Below are 8,690 nucleotides of genomic sequence, written 5' to 3'. Positions count from 1 at the left end.
CAGCTGTATCACCTGCACTATGTGTGCACATGTCCTGACCGCTTTTCCTGGAGCAGCTCTGCAAGTTCCCCCATTCTGGGAACACTACAAACAGCGAGCACCCAACTGATGCTGCCAGGCCAGCAGTCAGTCACCTTGCAAAATGATCATGGTAGCAGCTGATCCATTATGTTAAGTCAGGCTTTATTTCATACTTCTCATAGGCCAACTGAGAGGAGATAAAAACTTGGTCAAGATTTTAGTTGTCTAAAGAGGCAACTTTTCAATTTGATACAACTTTGGAGAAAAAAAAAAGCGTTGGAGCTGGTGATGTTCTCATCTGACACCTTCACATCAGCCACTCGGTCTGCAGAGTGCTTGTGTCACCCTTTAGAATGGCCCCTATTTACCGCCTTTTTGAAATAAATCAACTAACTAGATTGGATTATAACAGCTATCTAGCTAAAATTATGCCAAATTCATAGATAAACAATTCTGAGATCACATAAAAATTTCTTTTTTAGTCTTTGCACTATGCCGCTTATAATGAAATGGTGCAGCTTATGTTACATTTTGATCAGTAAGCAGTTGTCCCCCTGTTTTTTTGACCCTCCACACAACTGAATGAATTTTCATGAATATGACTGCCCAACAAAGCATCCCATTATTCAGATGCCTGCCTTTTGTAATTTAAATAATGTAAGCATATGAACATAGAGATTTTGAATTAAGAGGCAAAGGCAATCTCACCAAAAGAGTTTATTCAATATATTTCCAACATCATCTATTCCAAGATATAATTAAGATTACCATGGTCCAAGACTAATTTGCTGTGGTTTCCAAAAAGTGGAACAGATAGCAGTTGTAATAGCGGACAAGAATTTTCCATATAAAATTTTTCATTGTCATGTTAAATTTTTTAATGAGCATCAGTCTTGATCAGAAATGTAATAAAATGAAACAATACTCTAAAATATGCAGACAGATGTATTATAAAATAACAAACTTCATATATTTATGTACTGTGAAGTACACTTTTCTTTTGCAACATGAACATTAATATCCATTTTTTATCTCAAGAGCAAAATCACAATTTAACTGTAGCATGATCTGTCCTCTATTTTCATGCAGCTTTTTTTGCAGGTTGATTAGAATTGCATCATGTGATTAAATACATAGAGGCAAATATTCCATCCTTGTGACACTGGGCCTTTTCAGAGATTGACAGCCTGAGGTGCTGCTCATAAACCAACAGATAATTTGAAAATGAAAACAGGGATGGAGTTCTGGAGGGCAGAAGAGGAATCCACGTCTCCATGATCACGAGGAAGGCACGGTTGGAGCTTTCAGGTTACAGAAAAAACATGCTTACAGAAGACGACACCTGTTAAGGAGAAATTTGTACTTTGAAGATAGAGGTAATAGCGGGGAAAAAAATCCCTTAAAAAATAGTGTTGTTAGACCAAAGGGCACCCAGTTGGGGAGGACAGATTCAAGAAGGCTTGATAAGCACAGAAAGGCAGTCAGCAGAGGTACTAACACAGTACTGTTGCCTTTGCCTTTTGCACAGCACTATTGCCTTTTGCACTTCCTCAGCTTCTGGAGCTATGTGAGTATGTGAAGAGGAATCTTTCTTTTGTCATGTCAGAGAAAGCTTCAGGCTAGCATGGTTAACGGAGAACTTCCTCAAACAATGAAATTTACACGCAGAAAAATCAGAAGAAATGTTTTGATTTGGAAAACATTTATTGATCTTTTTATACAAGTCAATTTTTCTGCTTTTTTAGTGCTTTTTTCAGATTTTAAATGCTTGGAATTCACCATGTTACATCAGATGTCATTTTTGTGTTCTGCCTGGTGAGGGGGGAGTAGAGGCAGTGGATGAAGACATTAAAAGGCCACAAAAAAGCCAAAGCAGTGGGAACTCTCAGACCAGAATGCACCTTCACCAGCACGCTAGACAGACTCATGGGACCTACTTCAGCTAAAGCCTGTGAATGGAATTATTTGCTCAAATTACTGTCTTCAATCCTAGTATAATTTACTGATGATAAAGGTTCTTTAGTGTAATAACTATTAATTGCACTGCTCTGTCCTCTCTCTCACCTGAATTGTATCTTTGCCAGAGTAAGAGTCCTTATTTATTTATAGCTTTCAATTTTATATTGAATCCCGTGCCTGAGAATCCTTGAACCCATCAAGCCTGTAGCACTTGTGTTAGCACACTGCTAGCCCCATTTCTTGTGAGCTCAGGCTGAGGTTCCTGGGGCAAAAAAAAAGCACCTACTAGAATAACTAGAAAAGGCAAGAGAGAACAGCAGCAGATTTAGAAGGGTGCAGAGCATCCTGTCATTTCTGTTACTGCCGCTGAACTCACTACCTACTATTTATGACCCCTGAACATGTTAGTGACTGCACAGTAGTTCCTCATGTCACAGGGAGATGTATGGTGACATAAAGGTCTGTATGCTGCCACTCATTTTCTCTGGGCAATCTCCATCTGGATTGTTACGGGGAGTGTTTGGCTGTTATTTCATCCTATTCTTTTGTTTAAAAAGCACAAATGCATGAGTCATCCCTTGCCTCTTTGTAGTTTATTTCATTCATAAATACTGATGCTGAAGTATTAGTAAAAATGTAACATTCGGGCCAGTTCTTAGCTGATGCATTTCACTTGCTCTACTACTTACCTTAATAAAATCATTTTCCAGCAGTGTTTATCTTCTAATACCACTCAATTTTATTACAAGGTAGTTTAAGATTTTGATTTAAGTTTATGTTGTGACTATGGGACAGTAATGAGGAATACCAGTATTTCTGTAAATGAGGTATTGCAGTCAGAGTGTGTGCTACAACGCTTTAAAGCTGCTCTTCTCTGAAGTTCTGTATTTTGGGTGCAATGTGTATTACAGGTTGATCCCCAGTACACACAAACCAATTCACCAATTTAGTCCTCATTATTTCCTGTCACTTTGTTTTAAACTACATTCAGCACAGGAGACAAAGCTGTGCCTATTGTCCACTGTCATTTGCTTTATATATGGAGACACTGAGAATTATTTATTGACCTTTGAAGTAGAGTGTCAAGCTCCTTTAATATTCTTTCATTTCAGATGATGAGGAATACAACTGAGAGTGCTTGGTCATTCCCATGTGGCTTGTGTCCTCCGTGGTAATGAGGCTAAGTGGTGCGGATGACCCCTAATCTAAGAAGGGAACAGCAGAGCGCCTGCTCCAGCATGTCTGTAGGGCTACATCACCCTGTAACTGGAAGAGAGTTACTTTCTGCTTCTTTTCTATGACATAAAGATAGCCTAGCCTCCACTAAAGCTGCTGCTCCAATGGCATGGTTCTTATTCATGCATTAGGTATTTTGCTTTTTTATATGAAAAATATTACAGTGCAATAGTATGACACAATACAAAACACTAGAATATTATTGGAAGGAAATATTTGCTAAAGAGCACAGCAAGCCTACCTTGGAGTTTCATAAGTAAGCAAACTCGAGGAGAGATAGCAGGAGTCCTATTATTTTTGCTCATATAGAAATTAAGAGTATCTGGGTGTTGCTTACTAATGTAACCTACTGTATACAAATAAGCACCTGCCTTCAGAGCATGATGTAGAGCTCTTTAGGCTGCTAAGACATTTGAGATACAATCTGAAAAAACACTTAGCACACTAACCCAGTCCAACAGAGCACTTAAGTGTCATGGCCTAAGACTCATGGCTGACTTTGGTGGAGCTGCTTATAAGCTTAAAGATGAGTGCACTCTGGCATGCTGTGTAGGGGTAGGCAGCATGCCACTGCATGCCACCCTGCCAGATGGAAAATACTTCAGTGCTGCAGCCTGTCATGCAAACTATTGCTGATTCAGCCACAGTAGTTTAAAAAAACAACTTTCAGCAGAATGGATGCTCTCTTCTATCCACAGGAAACACTGTCAGAAGACAAGATGCAGACCGAGCTAAGCATCCTCTATAAATGGCAAAGGCTCCGCCACCTCTTCAACATTTTGAACATAAAATCAATAAGAGGTAGAAAATTCGGATTTTTACCCCTGGACTTTGGTGAAAGTTTTGAAGGGACCGAATAACTCTTTCCACCTGCGTATGAAATGTTGTTGGAACTGAATGCTCAGCCGTCAGCTGGGTAGAAGCTTTTGTCCTGTCGCAAAGCTATGCTCACAAATAGAGGTACAATCACATCCTTGCAGCAACATCTGTGATTGAATGGACTATGGGAGCCCGCACTATGTTCTCATACCTTTAGACACAGACCCTCTCAAAATGGATCTAGTGATGGGAACTTTGTGCTATAGCTAATACGTAAATCTAAATTTTGGTACCAATCTGCAAAGATATTTTGGCATGGAATTACTGCTGAAATCAATGGAAGTTGGGTACCTAAACAGTAATTGAGTGCCCATGTATCTGTGAGGTTCTGTGCCTTTGATCTCAAAATCTGTCAGTCCATCTCATTACAAGCTCTACATTTACTTAAAAAAAATATAAGAGGTATGAATTAAGGATAAGATTAATTAATAGTGGCATTAACTGTAGCAAAGCAAAGAGATAGATTGCACTGACAGAGAAACTGGAAAGGATAATGGATTTAATGGCATGTGTACTAATGGAAAAAAATAACCTACTGCATGAGACTGTCATATTTGAAAAAAATGTGGCTACCATTTACAGTTCATATAGGGACAAAAAGGTTTATACACTAGCAGTATATAAATCACTGAAAAGAGTAAGCTGAGATCTTTATAATAGCAGTGATATATTTTCCCTTGTGGAAGCCCTAGCCCAATTTTGTATCTACAGAATCTGTCTGGCTCAAGGGGCTGACCTATCTCAAACACCCAGTGCTAGGGAGGGATGCATCCTGAGTGGAGACACTTTGTCTCTGAGCAAACACCCATTGAGGAACAAGAATGAAACTTCTTGTCTTCATTTACTACTGGACAACACAGGGAACTCATCATTTAGCCTACCAGCTGCTATGGTTATGGTTTAAAATATGTCCCCAAGCAGGGTAAGGGCAGAGCCCCTAAATCAAGACTGAGAATTTGACTAGTGGGTTGTAAACTGGCTACTTACATTCCTAGTACAGATACCTCCCGTGTGGGAATTCACATGTGTGCTAAGCACCATGCTAGCAATTAAAAGGCAGAACAGGACACTGTCTTCTTCTTCACTGCTTTGCTTGACTGGGCTGTGGATCTCCACGAGGAAACATGGTGCCGATACATGGGCCAGATTTCCAGGCACGATGGCTAAGTGTACAGTCCGATTTGGGGAGGAAAGGAGGAAATGCACAGGAAGAGGAGCTCTTACCTAAGTCCTCCCCTTGTCCTGGGCTGCTGTGTGCAGGGCCAGCCCTCAGGCACAGGTTAGAGCAGCCTTGAGGCTATCTTGCTAAGCAGACAGATCCCTCTGCAAGTGCAAGATTACTCCCAAAAGAATGTTATTGACTGCTGCATTCAATCTGGTTTTAAATGATTCATGTACTAATTGAGCTTCTACTATTTACCAGCTGAAATATCATTTGACCTCCCTGTTAGGGAACAGAGCCTTGTACCAGTGTCCTGACAATTGTCATTGTGTAATTGACCACCACCACAAAAAAAATTAAACAAGTGGCTGCAGAACGAATTCTGCCGATTGAATTTGCTGTGTGAGAGTGATTGAGTAACTACAGTGCTGCAGCTGTTTTTTTTCAAGCAACAAAACTACAAAATGCTTCAGGGCACCAATGCAAATGGGCAGAAACCAGAATCCAGCACAAACCGGGAATAACACTCCCCAGTGAATTACTTGTTCAAATGCCCTAGCTCATGCTAGTCATAGAAAAAATAGTTGAAAACAGTATGTGATTTTCATTATAACTATTTACTAAGTCCCAGAATACTTGAAAGATGAGGTAACAAAGGAACAGAAAGGTAATCTAAAGGGTTGCTGACAGAATTATTCTGACAAATACTCAGTTGACTAGTGGGCTTGTATTTCCAGTAAGTATATACTGACTGAAAGAATCCCTTCTTTCCCTCCAGTCTTTTGGTTGTTTGGGTTTGTTGTTGTTGTTTTTTATTAATTAATGCATCTTAAAACACTTATTTATGTTTGGGCAGAGCATCTCTACAAGCATTCATCTCTGCCACAAAAGGTTTGGCACAGATCCTTTTCTGTCCAGTACTCATCTTTTCCCAGAGCACAGGTTTGTATTGATGCCCCAAACAGTGATACAATGTGGTACAGCTAAACTGGCTTTCTATAAACATCAGGTTGCAGGGAGATGGCTGCAGTGTCATCTAGTGAGTGTCCAGAAGAACTGGGGAGACACTTGTTGAAGTAACTAGACAGAAGGTCAGAAGGGACTAACTACAAATGCATTTCCATAATGGCCTGGCATATTCTCCCACTCTTTCTTCAGAAAGGAAAGTCAATTTTTAGCCTTGAAGAAAAGGTCTGATTGGATATAAGAAATCATATTCCAGACCTGACTTCAAGCTTCATGAACAATGAGAAATTTTGGACTTAGCTTTGAATTACATGAGGGTTTTTTTCTTTAATTCCTAAATTTACTTCCTTTATTTATGTAGAGAGGAGTGGAGGCAGCTGAAATCATGTATTGGAGGCCAAATTGTCCATGAAAAAACTGAAAGAGCAAGTGCTCAGTGGAAGCAGACCATCATTTGGATTCGGTCACTTGTGGCAATACAAATGCATCAGGAGGAGTTATCTGGAGCCAGTTTGTCTCCAGGGCTGGTACACTGACAAACCAATACCACGTCAGTACCAGTAACCTCAATCTCCTAAGCTTTACAGGCTTGTCCATATTCCTTATGCCTGGGAATCCTTTTTATTTCCAGCCAGACCTTCAAAGAACAGTGCAATAGATCTGGATGTGTGTAATACTGTGTCTTGCCTCATGCATTCTGCCAACTTCAATATGAACTTCAGTGTGAGCCTGCGGGTTTCAACATGAGACTGTGCTTCAGTCCTTGGTCCCTCTCCCTCCTAGTGGAAAAGTCCATCTGACCCTCCAGGGTTCACAGGCACTGGACATGCCTTGGGCAACAGCACAGGCCACAGATTACTCATGCCTCCTCTAGAGGATAGAGATCAGGAGATCATCTGGCCATAGATGCTAAAAGACTGCATGACCCTAGTCTGTATGTGTTGCTCAGAGAGGTGATCAAGGCAAAATAAGGATTGTACTAACTGAAAGGTAGACACATCGAGGTCAATCAGCTTAATGTACTGACATGCAGATACCTGAAATATAACCAAGAGAATCTGTTGTTCTTTGTATTAGATCTTACACAACTGACAAAGAGACGATATATATCTTTCTGAACAAACTGTATAAAATGATATTGAGACTTGCAGATATATTAATCTTATCAGGCACAGTGGGGAAAAAACAGAGAAAAAACCTAAACCCACCACAGAAATTAACTGCAAAATTTTGAACTCGTTCGATGGTCCCTTCATTTTATTATAACCCGCATCACTTTTATAAATGCAAATCACATCTTGAAGAACTGACTCAGTAGAACACCCTCATAATTGTATTTCAAAAAGATTTAAACCCGGGCTTAAGTGATCTGATGAATCAGAGCTTTATATACTACAGTTCTCCTGAGCATACTAACAAAATACTGGAAAAGGGAAGTAGAAATATATTTGGTCTTCCAAAAAACCTTTTTAGTCTATTAAGTAACTCAGAAGTTGTAAGGGTGAAGGTAAAAAATAGTCTTCCTTTAAGAGAAGAGAAATGGGAATGAACAAGTGAATTTCAGCACAGTTAAACGGACAAGTAAGAAAACACTGCTTATGTTTCTTGGTGATATGAAAATGGGAGCAAAAGAAAGGAAGAAAATTCTAATTATTATCTTTGGAACCTGTGGTAGTAAAACTAAAAAAAAGTTTTCCCTGAGGGAAAAGAGGAACTTCCCATGAGAGCAGGGTATTTTTCTGTAAACGTGTTTGTCTCCCATCTCACCTCTATGTGATGGCCACTTTTCATCTCTACATGCTCCTTAGTAGCATGCCTTGCTGGCCAGAAGCTATGAGGGGTCCCACAGCTTGGGGGGAGGGTTGTGGCAGTACAGTGGCCACAGAGTGTTGGACCATGCTGGAGCCCAGCACCCATGAGTCCTAATGTAAGGCACAGTCTTCCTACTTCAAACTTTATTTAATATATTCCTAAAAATTGCATGCAATTGCAATAATTAGGGAAGTCCAGGACCTACAGGAAGGATACAGCCCCTGCCTCCAGTTCTACAGTATTTTGTCACTGACTTTGCTCATTAGCACAGTGTCACCTTTGACAGTCTCTATTTTTCATAGTTTTTTTTCTGACAAAAGACAAAATGGAGATTTTAAAATTTGCTGCTTTTGATCTTTGACTTATTCATGAAAAGGTGTCAGATGGATATTAATAACCTAATTTTTTAGGTTACAACCCAAATGTTTCACAAGAACTCCACAGACTAGAGATTTGTATAGGAGATGAATAAGAAATTGCGAAGCCATATTTCTAACACATAACCCTCATACACATCAGCACACAAAATAACCCACAGCTCCAATTCACTTTAGTGGGACAAAAGCAATCTAAAAGAGAAATAAAACCAACTTCATATGACTAGAAAGAATTGAATTCTGATGTATATTGATGTTCAGACCCTTCAGAATTATAT

Source organism: Falco biarmicus, chromosome 3 (genome assembly GCF_023638135.1).
Source record: "Falco biarmicus isolate bFalBia1 chromosome 3, bFalBia1.pri, whole genome shotgun sequence".
NCBI lineage: Eukaryota > Metazoa > Chordata > Aves > Falconiformes > Falconidae > Falco > Falco biarmicus.
This window is presented reverse-complemented; position numbering follows the sequence as displayed.